The sequence below is a fragment of the Poecilia mexicana genome, unplaced genomic scaffold, assembly GCF_051168715.1.
Source record: "Poecilia mexicana isolate PSO_F unplaced genomic scaffold, ASM5116871v1 scaffold_5, whole genome shotgun sequence".
NCBI lineage: Eukaryota > Metazoa > Chordata > Actinopteri > Cyprinodontiformes > Poeciliidae > Poecilia > Poecilia mexicana.
Genome location: NW_028263374.1, coordinates 24,333,679 through 24,357,630, shown reverse-complemented (window position 1 = coordinate 24,357,630; position 23,952 = coordinate 24,333,679). Strand labels below are relative to the sequence as shown.

General features: G+C 35.0%; 1 protein-coding gene across 1 annotated transcript in view; it reads right to left on the bottom strand.

Annotated features, from left to right (window-relative positions):
* igsf21a (immunoglobin superfamily, member 21a) overlaps window positions 1-23,299 on the bottom strand; it is a 122,028-nt gene extending 98,729 nt beyond the window's left edge. The window contains exon 1 of the mRNA XM_088005776.1: window positions 23,192-23,299. The gene's annotated coding sequence lies outside the window, so the exon portion shown is untranslated. The remainder of the gene's footprint in view (window positions 1-23,191) is intronic.
* Window positions 23,300-23,952: the final 653 nt, after the last annotated feature.

Genomic DNA, 23,952 nt, shown 5'->3' with positions numbered 1-23,952 from the left:
TGAATCAGATGTCTGTATTATTACTAATACAAATTCTGTCTTTGATATTATATGTCTTCCACTCGTGACAGTGACTTTTTGTGACTTGTGTTCTTTTTTCCACAACACTTTTATAATCTAACCATGCTGTTCACAACCAAGGCCTTTACTTTGAAATTACAGAGCTGATGTCTCACTTCTACTTTTCAACATTTAGCAGTATATGTTCTGTTTGTGATTTTTAGAGTTAAAAGCACATGTTTTGACTTTATCTCAGTGAATTTGCACTTTTCTTCTCCTTTTTTTTTAATCAGTATATCCTTTAAATTTTTGTTGGGTTCTCACATATTCAAGACACAATTTACAGAAGTGACCAAGTTCACAAATTATTTTAAAATTGCAAAGATAATTAAATGCAAACAAGAGAATCTATTTTCAAATGTGCTGAACAGGATGAGTACATTCATGTCTCTGTGCACACACAGAATCGGTCAGGAAATTACCCGCATCAATCCTTTGTTTTTCAAATACATATTTTTCTCATTAACAACAAAAAGGTCCTCTAGCAAGAATGCTTTGCTTTACTTCGCTGTGGATGCTCAAATGGACAAGAAAGTGAGAACCAGAGCACCCCACAGCGTGAGGTGTCTGGACCCAGCAACTAATCAGATATGACTTGAGAGACTAGCCACTCATTTGATCTCTGTCCTTTTCCTCTTGGGCACATTCTTCTTGAGAAGAGCCATCAGCTGCTCTAATGACAAGCTCAAGACACAACTCTGCCAAGTAGTGCTGCACAAAGCATTTTGTAAGATAGTGAGTCCTTCTCAATGTAATTCCCAGCAAGTTTTTATACTTGCTGCGTACAGAGGTGCAGCGTAGGGAAAAGCATTTGTAAGCACAGTTCATCAGTAAGGACGTTGGTATTTAGACACACCGAGCACAATGGTTCCCAATTAGAGTACAGAAACTGAGCAACAAAACAACAATGCGAGCATGGTAAGGCATGCATGTTTACTTGCTTGTGACAATAAAAAGAGAAACCACGGGAAAACCGGACAAAAGGGAATGGTATCAGTGCAAGTGAGGCCTTGTTCCTATCTGGGAAACAACATAATGTAACATATGTCTCAAGAAGGTTTTAGTCATCCAGTGAGGACTTAGAGATGTTACAGCAGTGTGAAGAAGCACCACTGGCTAATGAAGCAAAGCACAAAAAGAAGACAAAAAGAGAGCTTGGTTCAGGAGAGTAGGATTTGTCCTGTTTACACAAATCTCCTCTCATTAGTTATGTTTCTTGTGTTCAATGCATTTCTTCAAGCCTGCTCCAAGCATAGGCTGTCAACATGAATGAGTAAAAAAAGCTGTTTCCACACAGACAGGCCTGAGGGATATATTTGAGTACAGTACACAATGCTTCTGTAAAACCCTAATAAACATGCTTGTAGGAAAAAATAAACGTAAGGAGGTAATCTGTTTGTGGAGGTCAGTAAATGTGTGATTGAGAGTCGTTTGAGTAAGGTACGGAGGTTTTACATGACAATGCATTTCAAAGTTTGTCTCTGCAGTGTGATAGTAATATCGAAACATCAGAATTTGAAATGCATTTTGTGGTCTGAGACACCAAAGCAGCGCAAAAACCGAAGGAAAAAGAAAAAAAGCTTTTAAATGTCTCACCTTTCTGGAGTAGTAATGTATGCCTGTCCACATATCTGTTAGTACAAGAACGCTTGTGAACTAAGCATAGGATTAAAAATACCTCAGGCTCTTTTGTCATTTCTGAGAGATTGGAAGGGAAAAATAACTTACAATGTAGAAGTCTTTAATGTCACTTTTCAATGCAGTGACTTGAGTGGAACATTAACCTTTTGTGTTAAAAAAAACGGCATAAGGTACAGGAAATTACAGTCTAATTCAGCCTTTTTCAGCTGGTACATACAGTAACTTGTTTTGAGAAATTTCGGCTTGTCACAACCACAAAATTCATGGGACTTAAACAAAATCCAGCGCATTCATTTGCCTTAAGATGCCACTTTATCTGCAAGCACACCTGTGTGTAATTTAATCACAGTATAAAAGCAGCTGTGAAGACCTCAGAGGCTTGTTTGAGAACATTAGTGAACGAACATCCAGGGATGTTCACAAATCAATTTTTCAAGTCTAAGTTGTCTTACATTTTTAGGGGTAAATCCAAGCAAAATGTCAAGTCGTTTAGCCCATTTCAGAGACTGAAATTTCTAAAATCTAAAATAATCAAATCCATAACATCCAGTGCATCTTCTGTATTATTTGTCCTTCAGCCATTTAGGTTCTAAGTAAAATGATAAAATGAGATCCAAACTTATGTTGGATTGCTAATGCTTTTTTTTTTGTCTTTGTAATGATTTACTTAATACTTGTTTGTCCCTATCTTTATATTGTCCATTCTTTCACTATATATTGCAGTTGAGTATATCTGATGCAAAGGCAGGATTATTGGATAAGGTCTGTATTTAAGACATTGGATTTAGTGGAGGTAAGTTTTGCAAGCAAAACATTCCACAGTCATTGAGTTGCACTTTGAGACATTTTCAAAATGCATTTGTTGCAAAGAAAATCAGAGAGGGATTACATATGCCATAAAGTCAGACTGATGGTCCAATCAGATGCTTTTTTATCTTTAAAAATGTCACCATAGATATGTTTGCATGAGACTGCTGTCATCAAAGCAAGCTATTAGAACATCAGAAATACATTATGATTCAGTTTATCTGCCCATGACTATTCTAGACTCAATTTATCAGTAGTTTGTTTGAGTTGTATGTTTTGTGCCCGATACTTGATAGTGTGAGAAAATGACTTAAGTGATAACTTAACTACTTCCGAGAGCCACATAAAGAAACCTGGGGACAGATTTATCTAATGTAATAAATTTTTACTGGTTTTATGTACTCCTGCCTTATATGTTCTCATTTGAATGGTGTATTTGAATGAGTAAACAGAAAAACATTTTAAATATCTGATCCGCAATGTCAAAACACTTTACTAAATATGAGTCACATTGTTACCAGGTAGAATTTTAAATTTAATTGTACTAAGTGAAGGAATAAAATCTATCCTTCATAGAGTCAAACATGGCTCATGAAGGGGAAAAAAACAAAGAATTAATGAAAACTAATTTATGGTCATATGCAAATTAAGAAAACCAGTTTTGCTGCTCAGTTAAGTTGTTTGTTTTCATAAATGAATGCTAAACAACACAAAGGAGCTTCAAATGAACAATGTAAAAATATTTCAAATGTGCAACATCATTCACACGTGCAAAAGTCTAAAACACTTATTCAAATGCTGATTAGACGTACACTTAAAAGCAATTTTATTAGGTTAACCTTTTCATTTCTTTGTTAACACAAATAGCAAATCAACATATCAGACAGAAACAACACAATGCATTTAGGTATCAAAATGTAATGAGGATGATGTCTGATGTTTGGGCATCAGAAACTGTAAGAGAAACAAGATTTAAGCTCCTTTGACCAAATCATGATTGTTGGTATTACAGAAAAAGCTGATCTATTGGGATTTTCATGATAATTTGATTTGCCAAATTATCTGATTTGGCAAATCAGATAATTGAAACAGAGAAATGGTTTAAGGCATTAGAAAAGTAAAAGTAGCCCAAACAACACTTGTTAGAACTAGGGCTGTGTAATTTTATCGATTCTATGCCATTTATCGATTTTTTTTTTCTTTTCCTCAGAAAGTATCGATTTTTTTCACGGTGAGTATCGATACATTAAATCCTACTTTGAGTTTTATGTCAAATCCACATGAATTAAATGACAATAAACACACATGGCATTTTTCCCCAGTTGCACATGTACAATAAAAATGACATGTAATGAGACAACCAGTTACAAATATTTAATGACATGAAATAGTTAACTTACATTATCTAATATAATGTAAGACAAAAAAGTTCCTTTTCTGCATAACCAAATGCACAAAGATACACAATTAACATTCAAACAAAGCAAATGTATAACAAAAACATTTATCACACCAGTGTTATGCCATCAGTTCAATTAATTCAATCCAAGTCTATGGAACAGTCATGAAATGTCACCAAAATCACTTTGTCCCTCTAAAATATTTCAGAAAATCTTAAAAAATGTATCAAATTGTATCGATTGCGGAATATCGTGACATATATTGTATTATGAGCAGAATATTGTGTATCGTATTGTATCGTGAGGTTAGTGCATTGCTACAGCCCCAGTTAGAACAAAGATATTCAGAATACTCTCCCTGATTACCCAACTTGTTGAATCTTGAACCAGATTAACTACAATGACAGGGGAAGTACCATTTCTGCTACCTAAGAAAATTATACTGTGTCTCCAGTTTGAACAGGCTCAATAAAATTGAACAGCAGATTGAAAAAATGGATCCTGGTCCAATACGCCTGTATTTCATTTTTCATTTAAATTGTAGAGTTAAAATTTTGATGTTAAACACACAAAATGTATGAATTCTTCTTGACCTGACCAGTTCTGGCAGAGTAATGATGTGAGAAATTATTTTTTTCCACACTATTTAATCTTTCCATGAAGAATTAGCATAGTCCTGAAGGAAATGAGGTTCCAAACACTGGAAAAGCTAACTAAATAAAGTGGCTACTGTGTGTATTTTTATTCACTTTTTTTTTTTTTTTTTTTTTTTTACAGTGCATTAGACAATGAACTTGCTTGCATGAAAAGAAAACCATAAAAGAAAGATTAAGAAAATTCACTATTTCACAGTAAATGATACTGGGTAACTACAATACACAGCTGTGGTAAACTGTTTTTTGCAGCTTACTGTATATTACTCACAGTTTCTGTCTTACAGAACTGACAGCAATTAGGAGCACACCCCTTGGAGCCAGCCATCTATGAAAGTTTATATTTTAGTGATTTTCCACTTGAGTGTATGTGTCAGCATGGCAACATCATGGTTTCATCAAACAAGATTAGAACATCCAGCTCTTAATTGAGACTACTAGAGTGGTGTTATTCTAATCCCAGCCTGATCATTTTCCTTGATGAGCCTTATTTAAACTTTTCTGCTTTTTCATTGATTATTTTAGTAAGATAAAGAAATACTTGATAAACCCTATACAAGACCCCGGTGTGATCAGGAATGTTCATCAATTTATTAATGAATTTTAAATAGCTGCTCTAAAGAAACTGCATGTAAATCATCTATAGACTGCTAGAGTGGAACTGTAATCATTTCTGCACTTTTTATCTTCGGTCTGCATTAAATCTGCAGTGATTTTGTCAACACTAATCTCCTTTAGTAATATTTTTGATAAAAAAAAAATCTAATATCAAACAAAATGCAAAAAAGTTCCAACAACGACACAGAGAGAGCAGGTTTGAGGGGAAGAAAAAAACTGCAAAAGAATAAAATTTTGCATAATTTATTTAGAAGGCCACAGATATAAAAGTGGTGAAGAAAAGGGTTTACCCTGACCAAATAAATTCCCAGTTGAGATGGAGGCCTTTACATGCAGCACTTTATCATGGCTTTCGGAATAATTATAAGGGAGCCTAAAGATGAAAGTGAGTTCTTGGACTTTTAGCATTTTCTAAGGTGATTACTTTGAAATTTAGAAGAAAATAAGATATGAAGACGAAGCAGTTGGCTGGTGCTCAGGATAAACTCCTGAGTGACATAATGCCTGAAATGGAGATAATAAAAGACGGGGGAAAAAAACTATAATTTCTTTGGACAACTCATTTCAAATAGTAGTGAAAATTACTAAACTTATACCAGCTGTTATTTCTTATGTTTCCTTTTGAGACGATAGTTATAGGAAAATGCTAAAATCTAAGTGTTTTCAGAACACGACAGAAAAATAAATGAGAAAGCTTCTTCAATGTGTATCATCCAGACTCTGACAAGTTCATTAACATGATAAAATGCATCAGTTGGCAATGTTCTAAATATTTAAAAATGAAAGAAAACAAAGCTCAAAGGATTTACTGGCATTTAATGTGAGTGTATTTTACAGCTGATTGCCGTGATGAATTAGTAAACTCCAAAAAAGGCAACTGTCTCAGCACTCCTGAATGCCAAGAAGACTCAAGAGATGTGTTATGCTAAATTTGGGTTGGTGCTTGAAATGTAAACTTAACTCCATTGGTTAAATCAAGCTGGCAGACATGTTCACTCAGTGTGAGAGATGCAGTTAGTGAGAAATCACACAAGATTTAATCCAAGCTAAACTATTTCAAAGTCATTTCAAAAATATAATGGCTAATTTAATGACACTGACAGTGATTGCAAAGATGTAAAACCATCAGAAAAAAAGCAAACGATGCTATTTGCTGGCAGAGCTCTGTCTTTCACTGACTTTTTCTGTTTAGCACAGAAGTATCTGGAGTACTAAAGAGTTCAATATTAGACAAATATACATCCTTCCAAAATTAGAATGTAAATAACTGCAATAGCGGAGTGAGCTCACTGTTACACTGTTTTACCACAAGACCACACAAAAATAGATCCAACATTTTAAATCAAACTAAGCTGTAGCAATAAATTAACACTTTTCATTACCAATAAAGTCCCTTTTTTTTTCTATCTATTTGGTTTATACCAACTAGGCTGACTGAGCAGGCCGTGGATATGGGTGAATAGTCTTTTCTGCTTTGGAGCGATCCTTAACTGAGTAAAATGAACTAGAAGTATTTAAGTGGCAGCGGTGACAAGAGCTTTTCAAATTGTCTAAATGCTGAGAAAAGTCTCTCTTTATTTTCTGTCTGGAAAGCATATATATCCTTTATAGGTAATTTTGTCCCACGAATCCAGTATTTCCAACTAATAATCAGTGCTATAGTTTTTGTATAACTATTTTAACCATAAGTAATGTCATATAATTTACTATGGACAAAAGAAAAGCTGTAAGCACCAAGAAAAAGCAAAAACATATTACTGTAGTGCCTTTTCTTTTCCTTTTTGATTACCCTGTTTATGGGCTTACTTTTATGTCAGTGCCCATAAACAGGGTAATCCACTTTCTTTTGGAATTACCAAAAATAAACTAAAATCAAGTCCCAAAAATAAATCCAATAACTGCATTCTTTCAATTCAATAAAGCAAACACGATTATAAAAGATTACTAAAACAATTGAGAGATACAATGCATCAAGTCAGAGAGTCAAACTTAGCATGAGAAAATGGATTTCTTGTAATCTTGTAATATAATTGTTGCAGTTCGTAAGAGAGGTGGAACAAAAAAGAACGCCATAATTAAATCACATTTGTAGGTTGCCTCTTTCATACACACCTTTTCATCTATGCTCACACACTTCCTGAGATCAGTGATTTATGATGGCCATTCCAAAACCACTCAAAACACTAAATACATGTTTTTTAATAAACTTAACTTTCCTTGCTTAGTGTATGGAAAAATTCTGAATTTCACAATATTCAGGGATTTGGAATAATTTTGATAATTCTAACTGACCTAAATATGGAAGGTTTAATCTGTTTAAATGTTAAACAGTACAGAAAACTAAGTTATGTGTCCTTTTATACAGTGCTAGTAAAAATACTCTTTTCAGCTGTTCCTGGGCAGAGATTCAATCCTCGTGCAAAACCAGGTATGAATGTTTAAATATTTGGCATTTAAACAGTACTGTAGACGGTGGAGGGATGGTGAGGCTGCAGACTCCATGTTAGCTTTTTATAGATTACCGTTTTGATCTGTTATTTTGTTTCTTTTATTTACAATAAGATCTCTTTGACCTGCTAACAAATAGAAAAATGGCAAGGAGATACTCAGGTCTATTTATCCGTCTTGTATGACCAAACAGCATATCTGGCATTCAAAGAGAAAATGTGTGCATGCTTCTGTCAATACTTCATTTTCAGACCTCTGACATAACATTTGTCTCTGTGGTGATCGATAAGAATACACAGCACATGTGACTCATCATCAAAGGAGACACGGACCATAAAAAGCTAAATTACGAATGTTTCTCTGCAGGACTTTGATTGTGAAAAGCTGCTTCACATCAGAATATGGGGGTGGTGGGTTGCTCAACAAAGTGTGCAATTTGTAAATCAGAAGGAACTGGAGCAGAAAGTGTGTAAAAAGGGTAGGATGATCCAGCCAGGCTCAAAGTTACTTGAGTGTGCCTCAGCTGATAAAGGCCTAAAGTGCTGCTCACTATGTATTAAATAAAGACTCCACAATGCTGACCTAACACTTTTTACATTACTATCCTGGAGCAGAGGCAAAATGCATGACACAGCTAATACAAAATTTCAAAATGAAAATTGTGTTGTCATTAGACAAACATATACTAACTTTCTGTGAATACAAATGGTTGCGTATTATCCTCCAGACCATCTGAAATTAACTGGAGTTTCCCTTTTCTCTATTCTCCAAAAAAAGCAATAGATCAGGCAGACTTGTTTTAATGTTTACATGGAAGAGTATGTGATCTAGTTACACATTAGAGATTAGTTAATTAACTGGGACCATTATCTTAAAAAAAAGAAATATGTTTGGTTTAGTTGAATATACTGTTGTTTGATAACATGTAATATATTTTGCTTACAATAATAAAAATAATCAAAGTGAAAATTGATAATATTGCATAATCATATGTAATATAAATGCAATAATTAGAAATGAACTCAGATGACCAAGGACACAGATCTGTGCTCCAAAACCAACAAGAAGAATTTAAAAATGCACTTCTCATGATTTTTTTGTTTTCATTTTACTAAAAGTGTTTTTGATTTGTTTGTTTGTTTCAACCTCCACCCAACAAAATGATTTGCTTCTTATGCATTTTTCTTATGCATTTGGAGGGAAATTTGGATGAAACCAATAAGAAAAATAAACACATACTCTTATTCAAAGATTGGAACACATTTCAGTATAAATTGGGTAGATCAATTCAGAAATGTAATGCTTTTACACATATTTCAATAAAGGCTGACTGTTTTTTTTTTATTTACCTGTATGAACTCAAAATTACCTTGGGGATGAGTGGGCTAATAGACAAAATTCATCTGACTTGCTCTGTCTCAAAGACTTCAACTGGATTGCAGATCTTTTTTTGCAAAGCAAAATGTTTGACGAGAGACAGCAGACTTAGATTCTGAAATTACAATGCGTTTGTGGGTGGCTGCAGAAAATGAGCTGCTCTTGATTAATGTCACAGGGACTATGTAAACATGAAAGATGTAAATGAGAAAACTGTTTGCACTCAAAACTGTCTGTAAACATTGCTCAATATTTACAGAATGCATTACAGGAAATGACACTCATAAAACCATTGTAGACAAGCCACTGATGTTTAAAGAAGGTTGTCATAGTTTTAACAGTTTTAATTGACAGAATCTATGTTTTGATTTAATCCAGTGTAAAATAAATAAATGCCTAGAAGCTGTTTGGAATGAAGTAAAAAAATTTTAATCAATTCTAATAATTTTGTAGAACATACCATAATAACAAATTTTAAGGTAACTGAAACACAGTGTCAAAATGCTTTAATTGTTTCTTGTACTTGTTATGGTCTATAGGATTATTTTACCTTGCAAATTCAGTCTTTTCTAGCTTATTGTGTCACTGCTGGTCCTGCTTGCAAGGCATTAGATCAGAATTAAATTACAATCTGCATGAATTACACGGAATAGTTTTAAGTCAGTATATATAAAAGGATATCCAAAAATGCCAGATAGTTAATGAGTGAAAAAAATCTGTCTATGTTTGATTTAAATACATGTTGGAGTGTTGGATTAAAAACAATTTCGCAAAAGACAAGGACAAGTTCTCGGGCATATTAGGGAATACAAAGATAAAAAAAAAGTTTGCTTTAAAAACAAGATATACAATTTTAAAGTGCTGCCCTTTCGTTCATGCATGAAGATGACATGATAACAAGACCAACTCGACAGCTATGAGATGGCATTTAAAAAAAAGAACTTGATTGCTCGGATGCAATCTCGTGTTTCAAAACCCTTAGAGGCTCTCTGGCGATAAGTGCCATGATGAGCAGCTGTCACGGCTGATAGTGTGACTCAGACCCAGCACAAGAATGATGTCCTGGATGAATATCGTTTAGCCCCAGTGGGACTGTGCTGTACCACTCCTCTGTTGCCTTTGAGTGTCTTGAACCTAGAGGTCAGCATCTCATTTTACACGGATAAAAATCTATTACAAAACCTATCTCTTTCCACTTGCATTTAACCCACTGGGGAAGAGAAGCTTTACTCTAATTGTTTCTCCTTGGCTGCAGAGTTGGTCTGGTTATGACAGGGCCAAGTCTATATTATTGCTCTGATCGGTGACTGGGTCATTTAAACCCATCATTTAAAAATCCATAGTGTCCTTTTCACATTCACAGAACAACGTGTCACTGGTTGTAATAATGAAGTGTGCATTAACGAAACCATTTTAATTTTACAAACACATTAGTGTATCCTGGACCCATTAGCCTCCTTTTTTTAACTATATATACTATGAATGCTGCAGAAGAGTAGCCCAGCACATGCACATTTCCAAGGCGGCTTTCAAAAGCAAAAGCAAAGCTCCCAGAGCTGTTCGTTTTGCAGAGGATTCTTAGTTTTACTCCTTTCTCCACAGTTTGATCATTGAAACCATCAATAAATATAAATAAATTAGAAAAAATGTCTATATTTCCAAATATAGACGTAGATTTGAAAATATATGTCTATATAAATCACACTTCTGTATGCGACAGAAGAATATTACAAATAGGAATGTTTTTCAAGAGCAGTATTTGTGTTTGTGGGGCAATGATTGATGTGACATACAATCCTAGTCATACATTTATCTAAAGCATAAGTAATAAATAGTTCTTATCGTCACTTCTTTTGTTATTACAATAGTACCACGAGATATTATTTTAAAGCTATAAGTCAGTATTGCCCAACCCTAATGTCAGGTGTATTGTATTCTCTAATCGTTTGTATTATGACTTCCCAAGTGAAAGAGAATACCTTCTGCACAAACCTATGCCCTGTCGTGTATAAACAATCTCTATAAAAATGTCACAATATTAGCTGCTTAACAACAGTTTTGTCAAGTATGGGTTTGCCTTTATTAAATATAAGGGTTTAAAAAAAAACTACTTTTGTTTTTGTAGTAGAATATACCAACAGATAAAAATGTTACACCTAAAAAGATGGTTGAGGGTTACAAGTGTGGAAAATAAACAAGTCAAGCATGTTCTTCATATGATAGCTTAATATGTTGGAGATTACAACATGAAAGCTGTATTTGCAACGTCTACTTCTAATTAAAATAAACAACCACGCACACACGCACACCCGCACACACACACACACACACACACACCCGCACACGCCCACACACGCAGAGAGACCATGTGAAATCTCATACTAATATATCCCAAGACAACTGCTGTCTGGGGTGGCAAAACATTGAGTTATAATAAATTGTAATGGTAATTAAAACCAAACTAATCAACCAAATTACAACATAAAAATGATCTGTTGTGACGAAGTCCCATTGGAAATTCTGTTGGGTTTGAGCATATCGCACATTTGTATCACATACTATAATAATTTAGAAGTGTGGAATCCTGCATAGTTAAATGTTACCAAACAAGTATCCTCTAAACGGAAGTGTTAGAGGAGTTGCTAGCTGCTAATGTGAGATATGCTCAAAACCAACTTTTTCACATAGAAATAATTACCATCTAATATCCATTGTGTTTGTGGATAAATGTACTAGCCTGAAATTGTATGCCAGCTATCAGGGCAAATTTGAATATTGGCAAGCAATCAGAATGCGGTGAAGACATAATCATGGTGATTCTTAGTAAAACCGATAATGCATTTATATTACCTTAACTAATGTTGCATTAACATTACTTGAACAAAAACTAACATTTACATGTAGGCTGCTGGTCTTGGCAGGTGGCCTCTTGCCTGGTCTCTTACTCGCAGAGGGGAGTTTTTCCTCTCCCCTACATGCATGCATACACAATCCAAGCACTGTCGCTATGTGCTCATCAGTATAAGTGAATGCTGCAAGCCAATGACTCCATGCAGTTAGCCTGGTTTCCTTAGATAGAGATTTTTTAAACTAATTTTAATAATGATTTGAACTTAATACATTTTTGATAACTAGAATCAGTTGGAATGTGTGTTGGATTAAAGAGTAAAGTAAAGTGCTTCGAGTGTCACAAAGAGGTGCCTTATAAAACAATTAATTGAATTGTAAACAGCAGATTGTTTTTAGTTTATTACAAACTAAAAACAAAATGTCAACAATTATGTCATTGTTGACATTTTGTTGCCGTGTGACTTTAGAGCAGATTAGAAGCTGCAAACAAACAAATCATGACATATTGACATGTTTGGTAATGTCTAAAACCAAATGACAATGTCAGCATGTGAAAAAGTTTATAGGTCATTTCTGTATCCCTATACCAGTGGGATAATGTGTCACTAGAAAAGACAAATGACTTGCTGAGGAAGGCAAAGCATTGCATTGCCTGAATTCTTTAAAGTACTTTTTCCCCATCTTTGTAAAAAGCTTTGGATGCTGTGAAAAATATGACAACTATTTATAACCCCTTTAAAATTCTAGGACAAAATGAATAAGAAACCCTGAGGCGGCACTGCATTGAAAGCAGACATGATTGTGTAGTGTAAATCTCTGCATGGGCACTTCTGAAAATGAGAGCCAGTGAAAACAGTTTGCTGCTGCATCAACAAAAGTGAGTTAAAATGCAGTGATGCAACAAACAAGATTCAGAAATGTGAGCACCTTTTCTGAGCCTGAAATTGCTTAAGATGGCAAAATGAAAAACTCACCTGTGGTCGGTCTGACAAATTGAAATTTGAAAATGTTTCAGAAAATCATGAACATGGTGTCCTGTGGGAGAAAGAGGTGAAGTGCAGTCTGCCACCTCATCAGCAAAGTGTTCAAAAGCCTCTCTTTGTGATGGCCATGTGTTGGTGTGTGAGGTTAGAGTCCTTATAAGTCACATAAATGCTGGGCAATATATAAACATAAGAATCACTCCGTAATTTGTCCACATGCTGAAACAGTAACACACAAACACTCTATAAAATATTAAACAGAAAAAAGAAAAAAAAAAAAAGAATCAGCTAAAACAAAGGAATCTTATAACAAGGAGTATATCAACTAAGAAGTGGAAAACCACATCAGTTTTCTGTGTTTATTGATGTGTTAAGCATGCAAAAGTGCATCTAAACACAGTTCATCAAAAGTATCAAAAAAAGGAAGCTACAAAGTACATAAACTAAAAAAGTTATTGTTTTGCTCCATTTATGCCCCCGTAGGAACCCAGAGTGTGTTGTTGAGCCAAAGGAGAGCCCACAACTAAGACTCCTCTGGCATGAGAATGACTTCCTCCTCCAATGCAAATGTCACAAAGAGGCTCTGATCCACTCCTAATCGCTAAGTAATCACTTTCTTGTTTAATCATTCTGTGATGATAAGAATAGATTTCAAAAATCTGGTATTCGTGATTCTGCTTGGGGGATTATAATTTTTCAAGATTTGTTGAAAATGTATTAAAAAAAAAAAAACAGTAAGCCTAGAAAAGACACGAGCAGAAGCAAGGGTTTTGCAATCTAAAATAAATGATTCCCTGGCTGGCATTTGTCATTATGTGTCATCATTTCATCAGTTATCCTCTTTCTCCTTGGCGTGGTGAATTATAAACCGAACTTTAGCAGTCTACTATAGAGAAATTAATAAACCATGCTTCACATCCACTTATTCTCCAATGTAAATAAGTATGAAATAGCAATTGAACTATAGCATGTCTTAATTATACAGTGATGAGGTAGAATGAGTCAGTAGGGGAAGAAAAATCAAGTGACCTCATAGCGTTTTTATTTTTTTTCCCTCTCACAATCATTTGTTCATTTACCTCATTAATTAGATCCAGAGTATGCTTTTGATAGATGCCTCAGGAGCTCTGGGAGATGCTGACAATGGGGAGGTATTATACACTCTAGGCAGCATGGAGACAAAATATCCCATTGTCATCCCAGTCACTAGAAGCAAAAGCTCTCAGACAGGAATAGCAATGATCTGTCCCTTTGTTTCCATTAGCATTTGTGGATAACAAAAGGGACTCATCCTGTACTTTGGCGACATGAAGTGTGTAATTATCATTCCTTGTATAACAGGCTGCTTATTTGCCCCAGTGACATCCTTAAAAGGGGAAGGTTGCAGTGCAGTGATCCATATCACCTTATCTCCTATTCCCCTGGGGGTACCACATTCGGCACAGAGCAGCAGGCTAATAAAGATGGCAGAGGTCTATACCTCAGTTTCAAGGGGAATTACATTACTTATTTCACCACCAAATCAGGAGTTCAAAAAATATTAGTGTAAAAGCAATATGAAGCGATATGTTCTCTTTATGTAGGTTTGTTGTATGGAAATAGGAATCTTAGCGTTTTTCCCATATGCAAATGTTTTGACATCATGATTATGCATTTATCTCTTGAAATTCTGCCAGAGTTGCATTCATAGAACAAGCAAAAACATCTGCACTTGAGGATTTTCAGTCAGTAAAATTAGACTGTATTGAAAGAACATCTTATGCAACATGCCACAAAGCTATTGCAAAAAGGCAGAACTTACCTGCCTTTTTGCAGGAAAACATTTAGGCCTTACATTAAGTTCTTTGGTGATCAGAACAGATGTTTTCCCCAACTAATGTAGATAAAATGCAATATTTGCTTGATATGATAAAAAAAAATATATAAATATAAAGTTGATTCTTCTCATACAGAGAGGCAACATGAGGGCAGTGTCATGCTTATTCCCTCACTTTAATAATAATATTATATGGTCAAACAAGCAGTTTAAAGAGGAAGGCAAAACAAGATACAGCAGAGTACACAAATTAAATGACTCAGTTAGCACTTTTTTACAGACAAAACCAAGCCAAACTCTCATCTTAATTGCCTAACAGCAGCAGAAAAACTTGGGGAAAAAAAGGTAAGAATCAGAACCATTAATGTTGATTACATACGGCATCGAGACGAAAATATTGCACTGTAAAAACAGAACAAAAAAATAAATCCAAGAATGTTTTTTTTTCTACAGCAAATGATGTAAGTGATGTTTCTTTTCCTGACATTCATAGCCTGATCAGCACTATGGACAGCGACCATTGAAGCCTTTTTGTGGCACAGACTATAAAGCAGGATCACACCGAGTCATGCAGATACTGATCTGTGCTACTCTTTACGGCAATAAATGGCACTTTTAACCAGGCTGAAAAACATACAGGGAGGCAGGTAGGTAGATGAATTGTTCGTATGCGACAATAAAACAGTAGATGACACCTAAGAGAGCAAATTTTTGAAACTAGACTTTCACACCTGGGGACTAAACAGCAGGAAGTTAGACACCCAAAACCCCCAGAGGAGTGTGTTGTGCGAACTCGCTCTGTGAGCTCTCCTGTGAAGTCAGGGATTCCAGTTGCCCAGGCAACCCTGTCTTGAAGAATTTGAACTAGGATTTAACATATGACGCCTCCTGTGTTTCTCTGCAGTCAAGCAACAGGATTACTGGCTAGAAAAACACTCCACTTTTCAGGCAAGTATCCAGCTACATATCTTTGCCATTGAATTTGGCAGCAGCACATGACAGGAAGAAGCTCAAATCTAGTGACACGTTGCCCTCAGGTAATGCATTTCTATATTCCTTGGCTGACGACGACGTGAGATAAGTCATTTGCATAGCTGTTATATCATGCTTAGACACTGTCAGCATCTTCAATTGGATTTATCAAATGTGGGCCACGAGTAAATCTGAAAAAATGTTGTTGTTTTTTGTTGTGAAAAATAGGGGTGGTAACAATTAGAGAACAGTTTACTGGAGCGTCTTGCAAAGTATCCATACCTGTTGAAATTTTTCAGATTATTTGAAATCAACAGCACAAGTTTAAATTTATTAAATTTTTACAATTTTATGTGATATTTTATGCGGCATTTTGACACAAAGTAATGGGTTATTGCGAAGAAGGACGATGATGAATCTTTTTCATTGTATTATACTTTTAAATAATAATCTAAAACATGTGACTTGAATTTGCATTCAGCTGCTCTGAGTGAACACTTTGTAGTTCACTCTAACTTCATTTAGAGTTAGAATGCAGTTCTAACTAACGGTTTGAACATCTAGAGACCTACCAAAAGAGTTCAAGCTCTGTCATGTTGGATAATGCTCATCTGGAAAAAGTGAAGTTTACATTTTGCCACAGATTCTGAATTGGATTTACATCTCAACTTTGACAGCAATTCTACCTCATGAATATGAAACATTCTATTGTCATTTTTTGAGCTTTTAGATGTGCTCCATAGGAAGTGATATATTGTGAGCTCACTTTTGCAGGCAGTTTGCAAATATTCTTAAGTCTATCAGAATGAATAAGGCTGAATACAAATGTCGGCCAAAGTAAGCAATATGTCAGTGCTTAGGAAATGTGCAGGCAACATGAAAGCTCACCAACTAAAAAAAACATAAATAATATAGAATAAAAAATAAAGGGTAACTGAATGTAGTTAAAAAGTTATTAGAAGGTCTAAGATACATTGTTGAACCCATGGTGAAGCATTTAGACATACGGGAAACTAGATTCACTGATAACCTGAGTACACCTCTCTATAAAAAATGCAGCAACATATTTAATAATTCAAATGAAATAAGCTGTGAAATTCAAAGAAAACACATGACTTACTCAAATAATTTAGAAAAAATAATATATTTTTACAAAGATAGATTATAAATTGCCCTTTTTTTTTTCCTTTTTTTTTTCTTTTACCAGCATATCTATATATACAGTTGTGATACTCCCATAATACAACTCTGGCAGAGCTGTCAAAGCTATCAATTTGTGGAGGCAGATGGCTTCATTAAACCTTGAAAAGCATCCAGAGATTACATAGGCTGACAATTACAATTTATGGCTGTCTTTTCTTATTGCCCTTTCTGGATATTATAAGCAATTGATTTTTGTTAAAGGCTGAACATAAATGTCAGCCTCGACATATGTGAAAAGATGTAAACCAACATCAAATATTCGTTCTCTATTACAAGAACTGAGAACGTAAAACATAATAGCAGCACAGAGTCTAACATGCCAACTCTGATTAGCATGAAATGGTTGGAGAGGTTTTCAGCAGCAGATGAAGAATCACTGTTCCTTGTGTCTCACATGCAGCTTGTGCTTGAAGCCACTGTGTTTTTTGTGCTACAACTTCAAATATTTATGACCAATCAAGACATTGAAACTCACAGTAGGAAACATTCTAAACATGCTCTGATTCACGTCTCGGTGCATTGATGCCGCAAAAACAGTTATCCTTCAAAACAAAGATAAACAGCTCCTCTGCAGTGAAAGAATGAAGGACGGAAATGTAGAAGTAAACAATTTAGGTAAACAAGTGGATAAGTAGAGAATGTACACATTTATAATTCAAACAGACGCTGTAAAGACTGACACAACTGGAACATTTCTATGGCATCCACCTAGTTCCAAAACACTGATGACTCGCTGAGGGTGTGAATAGCAAATTTCACTACTAGCATCTGATACGGAGTGTCGACTCCATTTATTTTATATGAAAACAAAAAATATGTATGGAACAAAAGGTAAACATTTGCAAATTCAATTCTCATATATAAACTTCTACATACTATTTTTGCTTGAATAGAACAAAATGCTTGTAAGTGATAGTGCATATTTTGCTTTTTAGTGTTGCTGATATTAAATGCCACCATGTAAAGTCAATTATTAGACCTGACCTCATGAAATAACGAGAGACGTGTCTCAGAGAGCAGGACAAAAATACAAGCATGTCAAAATAAATTAAATAAATTGGATAAATGGACAAGGCTAACTCATGCAAATGCTTGCAGAAAATGGCTCAACTAGCAGGCAGGCATTTGTTTAATTAGAAAATGTTTTAGGGAAGATACTTATGTTGGTGTGAAAAAGATCCCAGAGGGGTAAAGTCACAGATGAGAGAGATCCTATGGTGGACAGAGTTGGGGGTGGGTTGGGTGAACAGGAGGGAAGAGCTGGGTAAGCCAGTGATTAAAATTAAACACCGCACATAGGAGCACTCAACAAGCAAGACACCACTTGCTCCTGTGCTGTCAGCTTAGCACACCTGGGTGCCCACTGGGAGAAGTTTCATATGCGCGTATTAATTAAAATGACACAAATTAAAACAAGCATGAGATGATTGTGCTTGTCTTTTAGAGGCTGCATCTCACCATGCACTGCCTTTCTGAAACTCTTGTTCCAAAGAGCCATCACATTAGTACCCCACTATCAAATATGCATCATCACTATTTGCGACGATGCTAAGCTTAGAAGACAGCTTGTTGGCATTACATACACATCTGTGGTGCTTCATCCGCAGTCCGCCAGTTCAACACTCGCTAAAACAGCCATGTGGCCTGTAGTGCAATATCATATAGAGTTGAAAGGTTCTCATTTATTTGCTCTTGAAACATTAGCTACTGAGTTATACCACATCCATTACTGTGGGCTGTTCTCATTCTCCCTCGCTTGTACTTTTCGTCTCCATTTGTTATCTTGAGTGAAACAAAATAAGAGCATCAAAAGAGGTTCTATTTATGCGATTATGATCAGAAAAGCTTGTAGAAGGCATAAAAAGATAAGAATCTGCTTTGTTTTTTGTGTCTGTTACAGACTGACTCATATTTGCAGCAAAAATCAAAGTAATGATGCTTTTACACACATTATATAATCCTACCTACATTAATAAAAAGTAGATTTTTGCTAGTGATAGTATATGTTCACACTGGCAACATAAAAAATAAAGTCATTACATGTGGTACAAAAAAAAAACATTACAATATATTAAACTTAAATCAAAGTTGTCCTGTTTGATATTTGACGTGTCACCTAAAGTGAGCCTAATGGCAAAACAGATTTTTTTTTTCTCTTCAAGGTAGGGTCCACCACATGCATGCACTATTTTTCATGTTTTAGTTATGTCCGTACTCAAGAATACCCTATTTCAAATAACCACATTACCTCCTCAATATACAATCAAGTAACAAAGAAGCTTTAAATCTTCAGTCATTTCAACCAGATATGCGTCAGCATGGACAAACCTAAAGCAGAGTAGTGGGTGCTGACCAGCAAGGCTGGAAGTCACAGAGCAAGACTATTTACACTGCTGTTCCAGCTGGTAAAAGGCTGCTGCAATGTTAGAATAACGTCTATATGCAGCTAACAGATATTTTAACAAAAGCTTTTAAACACAATTAATCTCCCATCAAAGCATTTAAAATAAATTAAACTGATTACTCTTGGGTCCCAGTGGATGCAAATTTTATCAGACGTACCACACCAAGAACTCTGCAACTGTTTTAGTGGGGGAAAAAAAAAATCTCCTATTAGGCCACATCTGTCATTCTTTGTCAAACGTGCATTTCTCTCTGTGAGCACGTTTGACAAAGAATGACAGATGACAGATCAGTTACAAACCTGAAAAACTTGAGGAAATCACTAGCAAAATGTGTGCAAAGAGAGAACTGTGAGGAAGTCAGGAGAGAGTAAAAGAGGTTGTGGGAGAAGTTTTCACCTCTACATTTACAAGTGTTCGGATTCTGTGTATTACTGAGCTTTTTCTTTTGAAATATTGAATTTTATATCCCCCTTGCATGCGGCTTTGGGGCAGCTGAATTCCTCAATGAAATTAATGTTGAAATAATAATTCCATAAACGTAATGTAATCCTGTCAAAACAACAAGATTTCTATGGGGGATGCTGCTTTTTATAGCCCCAGAACTATGAGAGTTCAGTTAAACACGGAAAATATTCTGGCAAAAATACTTAACTTTTAAGAAAAAAGATCTTTTTTTCTTTTCTTTCTTCTTTTCTGTTCTTTTTTTGCTAGATCACTTTTGCTTGCTTGAAATAAACAATAAAACCAGCATACACACTCTGGTTTCACAGAACATAAGCATATCATATAATTTTGTTTTTCTTCAACTTTTCTGTCATCAACAGTTTCTTTTTTCTACTTTACTTTTGAGAAAACGGCACATAGTCAGGAATCCAGGAGTTACTCTTTGTACAAAAAAAGTATTTAAAAAATTCAAACTACCTACAAAATGTTTAATCTGCAATGAGCTATAAAGCTGTGAATTTTCTAAATGTAATTGTTTCACATATCCTAACAAAACAGGACATATCTCAGACCTCAATTCAAGATCATTTGGAAATCAAAGATTTGGGTTGTTGATTGTCCCAAGTTAGCATGTTGCTGGTTTAAGAAAGAATATATTTTAGAAAAAATAAAACATGAAGATGAACTAAGAACAAACAAACCTCACCATTCAGTATGACGGGTAAAGATAACAAGATTCTCTGATGTAAAATGCACAAGGGCTATTGACCTGGGATTCACCTCAGCAACATAAATCAATAGTCTTCAATATTTTTAGATAAGACAGAAGTGGAGTCTGAAGACATAGTAAAGTAAGTAAAACATCTGAACCTAAAACTTGTTTAGCTACTGACTAACCAAAAGTGTAATTTTTCCAATAGACCCTCACTAGGATGGAGGGAAGTCACATTAAAATAAAAATATTCTTCATTAAAGGGATTCAAAGAAAATAATTTTCATGTGTGAAGTTTTAGATATACCTACAGAAATTTGAGCAGGTTTTGTTTGAAAAATGTTCAGCAATAATTATCGTTTTAACTTCAGTACATCTTCTGACACATTAAGTCTGAAAGCTCCATCCTCAAAGAGAATATGTCACATACTTGCACGACAAATGATCGTGTTGAAATATTTAGCTTATTCAGCCTTTAATGTGATTTGGTTGAATGTTCAAAAAGCAAAGATTCCCCAGGTAAGATCACTCCGCAGTCCATTTGAACAGGATATAAAATGAGGAGTCAACAGTGTTTAGTCAAATAAAAGGCAGAGATTAAAGAAACTTTGGCAGCCAAGTGTGGGTAATTGATTTATAATTCATCAGCAGTTGTGCTGAGCAGCAGACTCCAGAGACATGGGGCAAATCTCTCTTACAACCTCCTTACTTTCCTCATGAGAATACTTAATACAGGAAGCTCAATTCTCAAAGTGGTTGCTTAAAGCACAAATATTCATGGACACTGCTGCAAGCTGACATAATTTAAGCAAAACAATGCACTATGATGCAGACCCAGCTTGATTAAATGAAATTGTGCATTCCCCCTTAACATCATAGATCACTTTCGCTGCTGTGACAAACTGCCATAAATCTCTTTATGTCCTACCTTGAAAGGTCAGCATTTGGAAAGATAAGTACAGATACACTGTTTTATATCACAATCATAAAATAGAGAAAGCAGAGGCAAGTCCAAAGACAAAATTCCTGGCTAAGCAATAACGTTCTGCCCATTAGTGAATAGTTTTTTTGTTGAGGTTGCAGGAGTGAAACCGTGCTAAATGTCACTGTAGTCTGATGCTGTACTGTTATGGCTATCAAACCTGGTGTGAAATAATTGCTGGGTAAAGTGCAGAAATGTAAGCTGTAATGATTGCATGAAAGAATGTCAATAATTATACTATGGAAAAGTTTATGTAGGCCAACTGACTGTTTGAGGGAGGGAAACATGAAAGCAGTAAATGCTTCAACTGTCAAAAGTCAATTTATGTATTCAAATAGCCAGTTTATAGAAGGTAATATTCCAATGAAATGTATAATAGATCGTATCCCTGACAAGCTACACCACAAAACAAATTATATAGTATGAGTATTGATTTTAACAAAACAAATTATATATATGAGTATGGATTTTAACTGTGTAGCTTTGGCAAATTAAATTTAAAAGAAAAGAAATCTGTGTCATCATTACTTTATTTTATATTTGTGTCTGTCACTAACATTTGCTTGCCCTGGATATTTTAACATTTTACAGAAGCAGGGACATCTGTGTATTTGCAGTGGACAGATAATAAATTTAAAAATGCAGTAAAGTGTCTGACTTTTTGTGCAAAGTCGATTTAAATAAATCAAATTTACAGCTTTTTTAAGATGCTTTAAAAAAAAAAAAAAAAAAAAACTATACAATACAGTGAAACCACCAAGTGGGCCAAAGCAAACATACATGTTACAAAGGTTCCAAAAATATGTCTTACGTATCATTATTTTTTAAAGAATTGTTAATTTATTAATTAGAATTTTTAGCAAATCACTATGAGCTAACTGAGCTTTTACATTCAGTCAGCTCTCATAAAAGCAGCATCTGGAGGAAGTCTGAACCACCCGGTGCATTTAGAGCAGCAGGGACACAATAGTTCATGAGGAATCAGCAAAGTCACCTTAGCAATACATGTGACTGAGCACTTGCTTGTTTGGGAAACTCATTAATCATTCGTGTGTGATTCAATAGAAAGCAAGATTGCGTTTCATAAAAACAGACCGCATCAATGACATTTCAGTGTCTACAATTCATCTGCAACCTCCCACAATCACCATTCATCAGTTTCACTGACAAAGTCTGGCGCAAATCTGCATAGCTTTCAAAAATGATTTGAAAGTTGTTGGGTTTTTTTTGGTTGTAAAAGAATGTGGCAACAGAAGCATTCTCGACTTTCATATTCAAGTGCTTTTCACTGTCTTGAAGTTGAACAAATGTCCTTTTCCAGAAGTGTAATGTCCAGCAGATATTTAGGAAATATGTGTTTTGGCACAACTTCAAAGCATGCTTGTTTTTAACAAACTTATATGCTCATGAAGTTGTGTTTCCTCATTCAACCCAATTTTAATTATTAGTGGCACTTGCACAATTGGGATTTAAATGGCGGTTGAATCACCAGCTGTGAACAATTAGGAAATGACGATGATGACCATCAGATGGTGAAATCAAATTCCCAAGGATCATTTTGCTATGCATCTCTTACAGCTGGCCCAAATAACAGCTTGTCTCCTAAAAACTGTGGCATGACAGGACATGGCTGCTCCCTTAAAACAACCATGAACACGTGATGTGGCTTCTGCTATTGACTGAATGATCATGCATGGCTGGTTTCCTAATGTCACAATAAGCAAGTGAAATAGCTTTTGGTATTGACTGTATGGATGGAATAACAGATATGGATGCTGTAAAGACCATGTAGGGCTTAATGGCTTTGAAAGCATACTCACCCTGTACCAAACGATCTCTCGCAGCCTTCCATCGGTTTTGAAGTTACATTTGAGGGTTACAGTCTCACCGACAACAACAGGAGGCAGTGGCTCTATGGTAACTGTCAAATATCCTGAAAAATACACAAAAGGAATGAAAAAAATATTAAAATAATGCTGCTAAAATATATTATATCCTTTTTTTAGTTCAAAAGTTTATATTTGACTAAGAAAAAAGTATAAGAGTTGTCAATTTACTTTCACATATAACATTTATTCTTCCTTATTTTTCTGTGGGAAAATTACATCCATCATCCTTGAGCGGATCTCAAATTGCTTAGTAAATAGCACTTAAGACGCATTAACACAGAAAAAAAGGTTGTTTTTTATGGTGGTCTTGCATGATTCCATCATCATGCTCGGCTATGCAAAGAAACACAAGTATATCTCATAAAATGTGCTCCAAAGCTTTACACATATCCACCACTCCCATGCATGTATTTCTGTTTTCTTACACAAATATCATGCTCATCTGAATAAACATAGTTGTGTGAAATATTATTTGCTTTAAAGCCATATTTCTGTTTAAAATTATTTTATGTTTGCCATGGAATACATTGCAATGTAAACTATTTTCATAAAATTTTTATTGATTAGTTTAACAAATGCAAAATGTAAAGAAAAAGAAAATCTCCCAAAATGATCTTGTTTTCTCAAGTGCTTTTGGTACCCGTTGATTGAAAAATGGGTACCAAATAAATATAACAACGTTTTCGGACCTT